Raw genomic sequence first — 15,027 nt, forward strand, 5'->3', positions numbered from 1 at the left:
ATTGAAATTGCTGATATAACCATTCCTAAGTCCTAAATCCACACATTCGAAAAACCATGGTTCGATAAAGAGTGCAAACAGGCTAGGAAGTGCAGGAAAAAAGCGGAGAAATATTTCCGCCGACATCCAACTGTGCATAACTTAAATCATGTTACAATCACAAATGCCAAGGCACGCCGTACATTCAAACAAAATAAGCGTATGTCTTGGAGAAATTATGTCTCCAAAATTAATTCTCGTACTCCATTGTCCAAGGTGTGGAACATGATCGCAAAAATTAAAGGTAAAGGATCCAAATCGAGTGTCCACCATCTCAAGGAAGGTGGCCATCTATTAACAGATAAATTGGATATTGCAAATATATTTGGTGAAACGCTTGCCAAACACTCTTCATCCTCAAACTATGATCCCAAGTTTCAAAAATATCAGAAACAACAGGAAAAGAAGAGTGTTGATTTTACTTCTCAAAATGGAGAAGATTATAATCAGGTATTTTTAGTCCATGAGCTAAATACTGCATTAGGTCAAGCGCACGACACTGCGACGGGAGCTGATAATATTCAGTTTAGAGACACTACTTACTGTATTTGATAACATTTGGACATCAGGAGATTTTCCTCCTTCGTGGCGTAATGCAATAGTTGTTCCCATACCTAAACCTGGTAGGGACCATACTGATGCATCAAATTATAGACCAATATCACTAACTAGATGTGTGTGCAAAACCATGGAGCGCATGGTAAATAATCGGTTAGTTTGGTTTTTAGAAACCAACAATCTGATTAGTAATATTCAATGCGGTTTCCGAAAAAACTGAAGTACAATTGACCATTTGGTTCGTTTAGAATCATTTATTAAAAATGCTTTTATAAATAAACAACATGCTGTATCAATCTTTTTCGACCTTGAAAAAGCTTATGATACCACTTGGAAACATAGTAGTTTAAAAGATTTACATGACTTTGGTTAAAGAGGCCGCTTGCCTCAATTTGTTTCCAAGTTTTTAATAGACAATTTCAAGTTCGTGTTGGATCAACCAAGTCTGATCATTATAATCAGGATCAGGGGGTTCCACAGGGCAGTATTTTGTCTGTCACATTGTTTAGCATAAAAATAAATAGTTTATCTAAAGTATTAAATGACTCAATTGATGGGTCATTGTTTGTGGATGATTTAAATATTTCATGTCGTGGTAAAAATATGCAAACCATTGAAAGACAGTTACAGTTGTGTCTTAATAAAATTCATAAATGGTGTCTTGAGAATGGATTTACGTTTTCACAGACCAAAACAAATTGTATACATTTACGTCGGAAATATAAACCCCATAAAGACCCAGAGCTCTCTTTAGATGGTACTCCACTTAAGGTTGTAAAAGAAGCCAAATTTTTTGGATTGATTTTCGACCACCATTTTACGTTTTTGCCACATATCAAATATTTAAAGACTAATTGCCTGAAGGCCCTAGATTTATTGAAAGTTGTCTCAAATTCAAAGTGGGGAGGGGATCAGACAACCCTTCTCCACATATATAGATCTCTAATTCGCTCTAAGCTGGACCATTGCGTATGCTGGAGCTTCCAAGAGTAATTTAAAAAAACTGGATTCAATCCACCATCAAGGATTAAGACTTTGTCTTGGTGTTTTTCGAACTTCCCCGGTTGACAGCCTATATGTCGAGGCTGATGAACACTCTTTAAAACAACGCCGAATTAAATTGTCTCTCCAGTATGTTACTAAATTACGTTCCAATCCCTCAAATCCTGCTTATGACTCCGTTTTTAATCCCCTCTATGAGGAACTATTTCAGAAGAAACCAAAGCTGGTTCCACCACTTGGAATTCGTCTCAGATCTCATATTAATGCTGCAAATTAAGATCGACATCGTCTTTTGTAGGTTGCACAGTCATGTGGGCATAAAAGGCAACACAATGGCTGATGCAGTTGCTAAAGCAGCTCTCAACAAATCTGTGACACCACTTCTACTTCCATACAGTGATTATAAACCTGTGATCAGATGTTACATCAGAGAACTTATGCAAGAGAAGTGGGACACCCAAATAGGAATTAATAAATTACATCAAATAAAGCCAACTATTGGTTACACCTACTTGGGTTGTCAGTCCAGATTTGACGAGGTCATTATGCGACGATGTCGTATTGGCCATTCCAGATTTACTCACGAGTATTTATTGAAGGCTGATGATCCTCCATTTTGTATCCCTTGTGATGAAAGAATAACCATCAAGCATATCCTGCTTGACTGTGTTGATTTTTCCATCACAAGGGATAAGTATTTCAAAGTTACTTCGACAATTGCGTTAGTTCTCATTTAATTTTTTTTTCTTTTTAAAGAAATAGAATTGTATAATAAATTATGTTGATATGTCGTGTCCAAAAACTGACTTTTAAATTTAGGTGAAATATATTTATATCTGAGATTGTTATTGGCTGTATCCTCGAAGGGGGTTAAAGTAGTGTAAAATTATAGTCCCCCTGAGAGGATATTGTAAGTCACTTTCATTCAATGAATATTTATATCTCCTAGTATTTTAATCGTAGTATATCTGTCGTTTTAATTTTGGCTAAAAATGCGCTCAATCGCCAGTGACTGAGGATATGGTATAAATCCTGCTGGGGTCCATGCAGGTAGCAAAGGTACTGTAAGTCCCCATGGTCCCCAGTATGGTGATCTATCTTCAGTGGTTGGCGATCAATAGCCCGTTTTTATCATATCTTGTGTATTGTTACATCTTTTTATAGTTCAATACTAGTTTTATATTCATATCTGTGATAGTCTTGTTTGTTTTACTGTCTTTGTTGACAGGTTTTTATATAGTCAAAATATATTTATTATTGCTTGTATAAATTGATCTCGTCACTTTATGGCTGAAATATTGCCGATGTGACGTTAATTCTTAACTCACTCACTCACTATTTAACATTTATCTAATATATAAACTATCGGGCAAAAGAAAGTTTTCACCGACTTCACTTGACCAAACACCAAAAACAAAGGCATATGTGAGATTTATGATGATTAATTTATGAACAGAAATCATTTTCCATGATTTAGAATGAAAATGCATTGTAATGCCGATATTGCATTCTCCGCAATACACAAAGAAAGAGTCAAAGAGTCCAAATTAAAAATTACACAAATCAGAGTTCATTGAAAAAGTGCATGAAGAGTCCATTAATGACACGGTAGTCAGGTAACACGTCACCAATAGCGAGTGTGACCACCCTGACCATCCATGCACGCCAACACACGCCTCCTCATTGACGTCGTCAGTCGGCGGATAACGTCAACAGGAATCCTGTTCCATAAGTTCAATAGAGTCTGTTCAAGTTCCTGGAGGCGGTACATGTTGTCTCAGCTGACGATCAAGATGATCCCAGAGATGTTCAATGGGGTTCATGTCTGGAGAACAAGATGGCCAGGGCAATACGTTGACGTTAACGTTGTTCAGGTAGTTTTGAACAATTCGGGCGGTGTGAGGCCTTGCGTTGTCTTGTTGCAAAATTAATCCTCTTGGCTAATGTTGAATAAAGGGCACAACAACAGGTCTCAACACTTCATCCCTGTATCGCTGAGCATTCAGGTTTCCTCGGATGATAACCAGCCATGTTGTATTCTGGCCACAAAAGCCACCCCATACCATGACGCCTCCACCTCCAAACGGGTGAACTTCTCTAATGCAGTTTGTCGCCAGTCGCTCTCCCCTTCGTCGAAAAACTTGAACTCTGCCATCGTTCCTGAACAGACAGAACTGACTTTCATCTGTAAAGAGCACTCTCGCCCAGTCACGTCGCTGCCACCGACGTACAATTCGTGCCCATTGCAGTGTGCGTTGACGGTGTAGACGGGTCAAGGCCATTCCACGGAAGGGTCGGTAGGTTCGTATACCAGCCGTAGGAAGTCGTCGAAGGACTATTCGTCTGCTTATGGCATGCCCTGGTGCTGTTGCCGCAGTTGACGTCGCCGTCACACATCTGTTTCGGAGGTGAATCTGCCGGATGTAGCGGTCTTCGGCTGGTGTTGTCACTCTCTGTCTTCCCGATCTTGGCCGGTCTTGAGTCTGTCCTGTCTGTTGGTAGCGGATTATGCTGATGGTGGTCTGGGAGCAGTTGAAGGTTCTGGCTATCTGACGTAGCCCCCATATTGGCCATACCGATCGCTCTGTCTCGTTGCGCTTGTGTAAGTCTGGGCATATTCTTAGTGGTTTTTTTGCTTACTGAATCCTGCTCTGTCCGACGTTGGTATTTATGCCACAATCACGCACGTGCACTTGGACCAATGTCTCAAAATCACGTTTTGCACGTTTTCAACAATGCATGATTTGGAGAGCTGCGTTCGAAAATCTGCGTTGTGGTTGTGGTCATGTTGCATTTGGGCGAATGTTTTCTGCGGGGGTTCAACCCTGTACCAGCTTTTTTGCTTTTTATACAACTATTTTTAAAGTGAAAACTTTCTTTTGCCCGGTAGTTTAGATAGATAGATAGATAGATAGATAGATAGATAGATAGATAGATACAAATTGCTTATCTCATTGGAAACCTAGAACATTATAGCTACATATTCAATAATGCATAACAGAGGTGTGGAGAAAAAAGATGTAATCACGTTTTGTGTTTTATTTTCGTTTCATGTAGTGCTGCGAAGTAATAATGTCTATATGTACATGGCTATTCATGCGTCTACCTTCAATCCGTGTTTGCTGTATTAGGTATTGAATTCCACGATCCACAGAATAGACCAACTGTATATAACACAGAAATAGATCATATATATATACACGGTTTCACGGGGGGAGAGAGGCCAACCCTTTAGTACTGTCCATATTTGTCGGATATATGTGCGATTGTGCCATTCCTTTGCTCACATATTGGTAAAATGACAGGTCTTAGTTAGTACTCTCTTACATGCAGTGTAACAAAGAAACAAACTGACATCACTTACGGCTTGATTAGATTTCCCCCACGCTCCAAGTTCACACTGCATTTCCTACGCTATCATTGATTGCATTAAAGGGAGCGTGTCGAATGATGTCATTACTTTATGAATACACCAGCAAGAAATGATCCCTTCATTGCAGGAAACAGCCCTATCGAAGACGCAACAGAGAAGCCTGTACAATATGCCATAACATTAAGTAATGTTATTGAGCTTTCAGTGTGAAGATAGGGATATAATCCCCGAAAAGCTAATCCCTGTAAGTTTCGGTTTATTCCAGACATAGTAAACATATTTTATACATTTTCCCTGAAATGAAAATCATTGGTATATTCTTTGTTGTTTTCTTCCTTCCTTCCTCAGTAAAAAAGAACGGAATTGAATTAAGAACGCTCTTTAGCATGTCTTCGCTAGGCGAAATTTGCTCCAGTTACCTTTCTCCATATCAATCAAATCATACAACTCATGACGATGCTTGTAAAAAAGCACAAACCAACATATTTGTCAAAGGATTTGTTTCTTCATGATTTACTTGATTGGCACTGAAAGGTGCATAACAACTTTCCTTTTGAACATTTACCTATATTGCGTCAACTCTATCTTACTGGTGATCACTGTTAGAAAGACTATGCAAAAGCGTTGAATCATTCATGGAATGCCAAATGTATCCCTGTAACATGTATAGTCCATAAATTACAGTATATAGCTACAGATGCGAAATGGGGATTACCTGATGTACCAGATGTCACAGATCATGCTTTGGCTCTGTGAACAATAGTCGGAAATGTCGTTACAGTGTTGATAGGTACATTAAACCTGTGTGTTTGATGCATAGCCTTGACACTTTCACAACGAGCAAGGCGTCCTGGAATGGATATTTCAAACTTAAATCGTGAAAGTTTAGAACAGTGAAGATGACTTGGAGAAGGTAGCTATGGTGTCATTACTGCGATAATTCAAATGTATTATCTAGGTCAGTAAGTTTGTAAAGAGTTTAAGGTATATAGAAATAGAGTACGATATATCTTCACCCCTCCTATATCTTTCATTTGACAATGAGAGAGCGGTGTGAATATTTACTTATTGTGTAGGGGTCTGTTTATACCTGTCTATGTTTTATAACGTATAGCTCTCATAGGCATATATATACACACACACACACACACACGCACACACGCACACACGCACGCACGCGCACGCGCACACACACACACACACACACACAAACACACAAACACACACACACAACCCTGGTTACACTGGTGTGTTCACTTCATCATCGCTCGAAGAAACGAACAAGGAGTTTATGTAAGACTCGACAAATTCTGCACCATGGTGAACCACATGTTGATCAACACTTCAATATTCCGAGAAACTATCTGTCCATGACAAAAGCTAGCAATAAGTCTAGAAATCTGAGTATATGTTTATTTTCAAGTAAGAATGAACGTATTTGTACTCACTCAATATAACATTTGAAAGAAAATATCTCGACTCCTGTAACCATGTATCCCCACTTTCCTCCTCCGAAATTCCTCATCTGATAATGGAATCAAAGTATACAACAAGCCATTACTAAACAACAACTAACGTTTTAACGTTAAGGTAATAGGCCGTGGGCTAGGTATGACCCACGAGCACCCCCCCCCCCCCCTATCCAAACCCAACCATTTTTTTTTAAAGCCCATAATGATACTAAAAATGATTTTGAATGTTAACAAGAAAAAAGTTGGGACGAACTTGTTGTTACAGCCTTTCAAAGTATGGTACCCTATATCGCGTTTTCGCCCGGTTTTGCCGTATATCACTTGGGGGTATGATTACGTTTTGGGTTGTCATCACACTAGTGATCCACTGATCTTCAAGTGTGATATACCACTGGAAGTCATATATAAGTACCTCTCCAATGAGGTTTCAATAGTTGGTATTGAGTGAATATGGACCAATCCATGGCAAATCGAACGTCATATATCCCGACAAAACCAAATTCTTCTCGCAGAAACCTTTAATCCGGTATATGTTCTAGGTACGTGTGCCTGATTCCACTTTAATCGTCTAACACGTGTTCCAGTACATCTCTTGAAGTACTTCTTAACATGTGATGTTACCAGGTGAAAATCTTTTGCACAATTTGGAACAAATTTACTCTTATAATATCAGAGTAGGATACCCAATATTGCATTCTCGGCTTAGCTACATCGGAACAACGCTTGGATGTATGCTCAGGATTTGGCTTGTCATCTTGTGTGTTATTCACCGATCTCGATGTGTTATATACCACAGGAAAACATATATAAACACCATAATTTGATGTAGGCTGATTATTGATCTACTTGTGGACAATCAAACAGAATACTTCTTGACAACTCTGATATCACTCACTTTTGTATGCATATAAGAGGTTCACAGTATAATGCTCGAGTCAATTTCAGAACTTTGAATGAAATGGACCTATGTGTAACATATCCAAGATGGCAACCATAAAGCTGTGCAAAAAACTGATCATAATGTTAATGTAATTTCAGCAAATATACAAATCAATTTCTTGGACGCTGGCTTGATATTTTGACAAATTTGGCCATATCAAGTTGAGTTTCAGATTCTTTAGTACAGCTACTAGTTAAGGTGAATTTGCAGGGGGAAGCACCGAAGGTGAAAGACGAATTCACTTACTAACATTTAATTCATACATAACTTAGCTACTTAAGTTTCCAATTTACAGAAAATGTCCAAATGCGAATCGTCCAAATCGTATATGAATGGCTTGAAATGAACAGGGACCATGCATTCACAGAAATAAAGGATATTCCAATTACATACTTAAGATTCTCTTACAGAATACCCAAGTTAATATATATGGAAATGTCCCACCTTGTAACAATGTCATCACCGTGATTATGTGTCTTTTGAGGTTGAACTGTTGTTACTGAGACCAACATCTTATACAACCGGGAACAACTCGAAGACAGCTTTGACATGTCAACCTAAAAGGAAACGTATCCCCAGTGATCCAGAGCCTGTGTGCATCATACATGTACCTGGCTTAAAGTATGGCCCAGTACAACGTCTGAGCAAAGCCATAGATCCCGACGAGAAGATCGAAAAGCTGAAGGAGAGATCAAACGTAGAAGGATGGCAGAACCTCCAGAAACGCCAAATCAAATGGAAGTGTCATGTTCAAGCCTGCCGGCAGTTCTGGAAGAAACCCATGGCTATCACAGAGAATATTATCAGCATTTTACAATGAACCTTGACCGTTTGAAACAACCTGAAATTGAATCTTTGGAACTAGCTGGCCGCCCAATTCGGCGTCCATCCTATGAGCCCATCATCTTCCAACCTGAGTGCATCTTTTGTACTTTGTATTCATGAAAAAAATTCAAGTCAAAAGGAAGCTGGACAACAGAAGGCCTCACAAACTTCAGTCGGGATGGATGGCAGCATGTCATCGAAGTAGCTCAACGTCAAAACGATGAGCCTCTCCTGCTGCGGATCAGATGGAAGGACCTATTTACCTGTAAAGCAAAATATCACAAGTCGTGCTGAACTTGTTACAAACAGATTCCTGAGAAATGGCGGAAGCTCACAATCGTCTGAAGTTATCAAAAGCAAGATACTGAAAGAGAAGAAGATCTACTAAAGATGCATACCGATAGTCTTCAGGACACTGCTCACCCAAACCCAGACTACAGGAGTACAAGGTTAAAGAAGAAAATTGAGAACTACGAGCCCTACCAAGACAAATTGGCATTTTGTCACATGGGACATTTCCAATCATTCATCGTGTACAACAGATTGATGTTGACTCAGCTGTACGAAACGCCTACCAATTAGGTTCGACTGACACGCTTGCACTTTTCTTCTTTAACTTGGTACTCCTGTAGTCTTCTCTTGCAGTTTCTTGCTGTTGATAACTCCAGACACTGATATCATGGCTTTCTTGTGTGCCTCTTCTATTTGATACTGTCTAAGTTGTTCCTACGGTTGAGAGCTCCGCCATTTCTCAGGAATCTGTATGTAACCAGATCGGGACGCCCTGTGATATTTTGCTTCACAGCCAAATGGGTCCTTCCCTCTGGTCCGCAGCAGGAGAGGCTCATAGTTTTGACGTTGAGCTACTTCGATGACATGCTGCCATCCATCCCGACTGAAGTTTGTGAGGCCTTCTGTTGTCCAGCTTCCTTTTAACTTGAATTTCTTTCATGAATACAAAGTACAAAAGATGCACTCAGGTTGGACATTTCTGGAGGTTCTGCCATCCTTCTACGCTTGATCTCTCCTTCAGCTTTTCGATCTTCTCATCGGGATCTATGGCTTTGCTCAGACGTTGTAGTGGGCCATACTTCAAGCCATGTCAAAGCTGTCTTCGAGTTGTTCCCGGTTGTATAAGATGTTGGTCTCAGTCACAACAGTTCAACCTCAAAAGACACATAATCACGGTGATGACATTGTTACAAGGTGGGACATTTCCATATATATTAACTTGGGTATTCTGTAAGAGAATCTTAAGTATGTAATTGGAATATCCTTTATTTCTGTGAATGCATGGTCCCTGTTCATTTCAAGCCATTCATATACGATTTGGACGATTCGCATTTGGACATTTTCTGTAAATTGGAAACTTAAGTAGCTAAGTTATGTATGAACTAAATGTTAGTAAGTGAATTCGTCTTTCACTTTCGGTGGTTCCCCCTGCAAATTCACCTTAACTAGTAGCTGTACTAAAGAATCTGAAACTCAACTTGAAATGGCCAAATTTGTCAAAATATCAAGCCAGCGTCCAAGAAATTGATTTGTATATTTGCTGAAATTACATTAACATTATGATCAGTTTTTTTGCACAGCTTTATGGTTGCCATCTTGGATATGTTACACATAGGTCCATTTTTATTCAAAGTTCTGAAATCGACTTGAACATTATACTGTGAACCTCTTATATGCATACAAAAGTGAGTGATATCAGAGTTGTCAAGAAGTATTCTGTTTGATTGTCCACAAGTAGATCAATAATCAGCCTACATCAAATTATGGTGTTTATATATGTTTTCCTGTGGTATATAACACATCGAGATCGGTGAATAACACACAAGATGACAAGCCAAATCCTGAGCATACATCCAAGCGTTGTTCCGATGTAGCTAAGCCGAGAATGCAATATTGGGTATTCTACTCTGATATTATAAGAGTAAATTTGTTCCAAATTGTGCAAAAGATTTTCACCTGGTAACATCACATGTTAAGAAGTAATTCAAGAGGTGTACTGGAACACATGTTAGACGATTAAAGTGGAATCAGGCACACGTACCTAGAACATATACCGGATTAAAGGTTTCTGCGAGAAGAATTTGGTTTTGTCGGGATATATGACGTTCGATTTGCCATGGATTGGTCCATATTCACTCAATACCAACCATTGAAACCTCATTGGAGAGGTACTTATATATGGCTTCCAGTGGTATATCACACTTGAAGATCAGTGGATCACTAGTGAGATGACAACCCAAAACGTAATCATACCCCCAAGTGATATACGGCAAAACCGGGCGAAAACGCGGGGGGGGGGGGGGGGGGGGGGGTGCTCGTGGGTCATACCTAGCCCACGGCCTAGTTGTCATCTGTTTCTGAACTGAATATTATGCTTATAAAGATAAGTAAAAAAAACATTAAAAAGGGACTCTGGTATTCTTTCAGGTTTGGAGAATCAATCAGTTCATTGTGAAAACATTTTTAATTTCTTACATAAGTTACTTTGATCTTGATAAGATCAAAATAGATCCAAATTAAATTGAGGAGGATTAAATTAAGCAGTCTTATTCATTTCAGCCAGTCTGTCTAAAATCAGGTCCAATTTTTCAGGCAATAATAAATGAATGAAAATTTAAGAAAAAATATGCCTTACCTGAGTGAATCAGTCAATATGCATAGATAAACTTTCATATTCATATAAATATACTTTATACTACAGGTGTCTTGAAGTACTGTTGAATGAAAATCAGGATACTTAGGATAGTGTGTGGGTTTGTATTGCAAATCGAGTAACTGAGTGCTCAATTGATGCATGGTAGATGTTCATTTGGCCTATTTCTAAAAAAAATAATGTAAATTTAAATATTCAGATGCAACTTTAATTTTGATATAAAAAGATACATTTAAAATCAGTTGTTTTATTATTGTGAACGTTATTTCTTCTTAAAATTTGTAGAGGCACGGATGTATACTTACTATATAGATCATTGGTAAAGGCCTGTCAAAGATGTCTCTGTGCTGCAAATGTTGGCGTATCACTAATTTTATTACATTGAAGTCCATGGTAGTATTTGTTGAGATTTGAATGCTTGAATTGTTGTGGGAAATAACACAAAGGCTGATAAATAAAATGAGTTTGCATTATTTCATCGATGCAATTTGTTAGCCCAGACCGACTAATGCCTCGCTGTTTTCTGACGTAGAAAATACCGTGGCAATATACCATTTTTCATGACGTTTTTCCCGCTATATTCCAAAGTGACAATTCGTCTTGTAGTTGAAGACTCAACAAATGTTCATATTATAAACTAATAATCACTACAAAATATGTGCTAGTTAAAAATATTCAGTTGTAAACGACCGTTTTTGAACGCAGGGGCAACAGGATAACTCTTTAGCTTGGCTCCGTCTCTACATGTCAGTAGTTGTCGCAGCGCGCATTGATCCGGGAACCAGACCGGAAGCGACAGTTTGGACCGTCGCTTATATCATTTCAAAAGGAGAGTTATTGCCCTTTGGAACAAAAAGATCGCCCATTAACGTCGTCAAACACACTGCGTTATAATGTTACAAGCGCACATGCGAATCATCAGAAATGAGGTCATGATAGATCCATGTTTAATCATATAATACACCCCGCTTCGTTATTAATTGATCTCAGCGATTAAACGCGTAGTCATCTATAGCGTAAGTGAGTGAGTTGGGCTAACAACGCTTTTGACGGTATTCCAGTTATATCACGGCGTGTCAGCTTAATGTGGGACGAAAGCCCGGGGTAATGCAGGTCTCGGACGTTTACCACTTCGATGAAACCCACGAGCACGGGTATGGTGCTGACAAACCTAGAAACATAATCGGGGCGGACCGGGATTCGAACCCACAATCATAGGTTTCTGGCGTGCCCAAGAGACGCAACTCTGCACAGAGAATCGCGGCGCCTTAGACGACTGGGCCACCCTAACGAGTGTTGATATATTTGATGACAGACCGCCGTCATATAGCTTGAGTGCGGCGTTAACAACAAACAAACAAACAAATCTTTCTGAAAAATACCATTAGGCATCACTGTTGGTTATTAAACTCTTAGTTGTCAGACAATGTTTGTCAAATTCACTCAGTTCACAGGCAAGAAACAGAGCGTGTTCTTGACTAAATTATGTTACTAGTTATATGTGTACAAATCTACATAAATGTTTCTGTATAATCAAAAGACTTCGAAAATCTGCATAGTGACATTGTCAAAAGTCACGTGATTTTGAAGCAGCCATTTTGAAAAACTGTGCAAGTAATTTACAAAGCAGAAATTTCTATGAACGTTGTGGTTCATCTCGACGTTTTGACGTCAAATTTTTAAAGACACGAGCGTGAGATTTTATTCATCATCCAACATCATTCTTCCAACTTTTTCAGTTTGTAGACAGTAACAAGTAGAGATTGCTGCAGAGCATCAATAGCTCCCCGCAATATAATGTTATGTGCAGAGGAAGGAAGTGTAAGCTATGGGAGGAGAGAATTTGTGTTAAGTACAAATTGGTTGTTATTAATGTACTTATCTTTGGAAAGCACAATAAAAGAAACAGTGTCTTTAATTGGCCAACACAAAGTAAACCCAGGCAAGAAAACTGGGCCTGTCAGGCAAAACTTGATATATACCCATTATTAGTACCAATAAATAAAAATAAAATCCTTTATAGATAACACAACAAATGTCATTCTAAAGCATGCTTTTGCAGCAAATATCAATATTTCTGGTCAAAATGTCGGTTGGGTTAAATAAAGCGAACTTTTAAAATAGTAAACACAAAAAAAATTAATGAATCCACTCTAAATATACTTCAATTCAAATGTAAAAATTCACGCAATCATTAATGGATTCCCATTTATCTAGCAGCAAGTTAGGAACATACAGTTTGGTCACGTTCTCTATAAATATTGAGAATTATCTTCCATATTGTAAACACAAAGGCCATAGGTCACTTTTCTCAAAACTTCGTTCAAGTAATCACAAACTAAAAATTGAAAAAATTGTAGATATACAAAAAACAACAACCCCATTTGAACAACGTCTCTGTGAAACATGTGATGTCTCAGAAGATGAACAACATTACGCACTGTCTTACATAATACAACCAAGAAAGAGAATCACAAATAATCCCCAATCATGATAAAGAATTTTGTACACTCTGTTAAAAGGAGCAGATTCTTAATAAGTTTACCAACAGTTATCCAGAAACAACTTCCAAGATCTGTTAACATATCAACAATTACAAACAAATTCCTTGTACATGTATGTACAACATTACCATAGTTTTGCTCAATTCTCATATTGTTTCCATATCATTATAATACACTTGTTTTAGAAATTAAATTGTTATAATGTACCTCTTTTGAATGTTGATCATGAATGTTCCTGTGTTTTTTAATTGTCGTTTATTGTGCATGTATTTTGTAGTTTGTGATTGTGTAATATCGCCACTGTTTCTTCATGGAATGTTCCGCAATACATATCTCATCTAAAACATCTTTGTTGTATAATAGTTTCTTACAGTTGTTTACGGAGGGCATGGTTGGCCCAGTCGCCGAAGGCGCTGCAATTCGCTATGCAGAGTTGTGTCCCTTGGGCACGCCAGAAACCTATGACAGTGTGTTTGAATCTCGGTTCGCCCCGATTTTGTTGTCAGCACAAACCCTTGCTCGTTGGTTTCACCAAAGTGGTGAACGTCTAAGACCTGCATCACTTCAGACTTTCCTCCCACATCAAGCTGACACGGAATACTATTCAAGACGGCGTTAATCCCAACTACCTCACTCACACTTGTGTATGGTTCCGTTTGGTTAACTGGGTTTGTGTTGTGATTGCTTCCGGCTAAGATTTGAAATTTGTTTAGAAGAATGTTACTATGTTCAACACAAGCATCGTGAAGATATCATGCAACCGTATTATCTTTTGGGAAAATAATTGCAAACTACAGACCAACCTGTTGATTTCCTATGTATCCAGAAGCAAAGAACATATACGGGTGTATGATCTCTGCTGAATGTTATTTTTTTTTTGCCAAAGCAATAAACCATGCACAAACGTAAACCGCCGCATGAAACGGTATGTACCATACATTACATACAGTGAAGTATTTAAAACAATGTTGTGCTCAACTATGCACAGCAAGCGCCATACATGTGATTATGAAGACAACTAATAAAAAAATTCTCATATCAAACCCGTTGTTTTACATGTGTTGTTTATTGAACAAAGTCATACTTTATAGAAGCCTGTTATTTAATCGTGTTGAACAATATGTTGCAATAGCAGTGTGAAAGTTGAGTGCGCGTGACAGGCTTGGCCTAAATTCCTTCCTGGAACGTTTCTCGATGGCTGCCTGAATAACATACGATACATTGCATAGGTAGTGCGCAATTGAGCTGTTCGGGTAAGGGAGATAATCACTCACTTTCAGTGATACAGCTTGAATAAGATACGATGTACAGCAATGCAAGGTCATTGCGTGAATTTATCACTTCTATACTACGCCTATAGCTAAAGGAGATAATCGCTCAATGCGCAATAGTTTATTCTTACAAAATATAGACCGGTTAACTTTAGCGAAATGGGATCATTTTTAGCTCTTTTAAAAACCAAGTGAACAAATTTCATGGGTTATCAGCATTACGAAAAGTGACTAAGTCTCAGAATAGCAAGACGATTTTGAAGTATCTCTTATTGCTGGAAAAGATAAACATCAACATTTCACGCACACTTCACATGATTTGTATGTTTCGTTTCGGTAACTGTGTGGCTTGAAATTTCAAAGAAACCAACATGTCGA

The 15,027-nt window shown here is 38.5% G+C and overlaps 1 long non-coding RNA gene across 1 annotated transcript in view; it reads right to left on the reverse strand.

Moving 5' to 3' along the window:
• Window positions 1-6,329: 6,329 nt before the first annotated feature.
• LOC124113294 overlaps window positions 6,330-15,027 on the reverse strand; it is a 63,410-nt gene continuing 54,712 nt past the window's right edge. Inside the window, exon 3 of the long non-coding RNA XR_006857750.2 lies at window positions 6,330-6,497. This is a non-coding gene — a long non-coding RNA (uncharacterized LOC124113294). The remainder of the gene's footprint in view (window positions 6,498-15,027) is intronic.

The sequence above is a fragment of the Haliotis rufescens genome, unplaced genomic scaffold (assembly GCF_023055435.1).
Source record: "Haliotis rufescens isolate VD_foot unplaced genomic scaffold, xgHalRufe1.0.p SCAF_7, whole genome shotgun sequence".
NCBI lineage: Eukaryota > Metazoa > Mollusca > Gastropoda > Lepetellida > Haliotidae > Haliotis > Haliotis rufescens.